The following is a 950-nucleotide window of genomic DNA, read 5'->3' as shown; positions in this document are numbered from 1 at the left end:
ATATTTGATCTGGCTTAAGTGAAGAGGGAAGAGCAAATAAGCCAGTACTAGAAGTCAAATTCAAACAAGGAAAACTGAGCTGCATTTAGCAAAGTCCATCTCCTAGAATGAGAGTACAACTGGCAAAAGAAAACAAAAAACAAAAATAACATCAGCATAGTTATATGGAGAGCTCTATGACTAAGTACAAAAATTCCTGAGTCAAGGATATGGAGCAAGTCCAATCCCCCATAACAAGAAATGTTTAACATAAAAATGAAAAAAAAAAAAAAAACCTATAAAAATCCTTCTAACAGATTTATGACAAATAAAATGAAAACAAAAAATAACATAGTCTGAGATGTTTTATAGGATAATATATACTGTCAGTTGTCACATTTGTTTTTTATCTGGTCATTGAAAACATCTCTGTGTTCTATTTTCTAACAAAGCTGTGTTGAAAGTGTTCAGAAATGCTTAGAAAATCTGTACTTTTCTCTCCTGTTTTGGCTTTAGGTGGGTATAGAACTGAATTGAAACAGCCAAGGCCTGGATAGTTCAGGATTTTGTCTCTTTAGTCATCAATTTAGATTGTTCCATGCTCAATTTAACCATAATAAACCAATCCATCAAACTATACCTATCCAGTTGCCATGCTGCGACAGGTGATTTAAGTAAAATCGAGCAGCATCTCAGCAACAATTACCTTCCAATGTTAAAAAAAAAAATAGCAACTCTTGCTCCTTGCACAGTCACCAACAAGATAAGATTTACACCACATTCAAACTGTTTACTCTCTTGGCTAACACTTGCTTGGGATTTTGCCATGTTTCTCCAATATGTTCACTTTGACAACTGATACTGTTGATCTAAAGTTCATGAGATATTGGTAGTTCATTATTATGTTTCATCTAATTTCTTTTTTAAGCAAACTTCCCTGCAACCTATATTATGTGTAAGGCCCTGGAAGG

Source organism: Cervus elaphus, chromosome 32 (genome assembly GCF_910594005.1).
Source record: "Cervus elaphus chromosome 32, mCerEla1.1, whole genome shotgun sequence".
Taxonomy (NCBI): Eukaryota; Metazoa; Chordata; class Mammalia; order Artiodactyla; family Cervidae; genus Cervus; species Cervus elaphus.
This window is presented reverse-complemented; position numbering follows the sequence as displayed.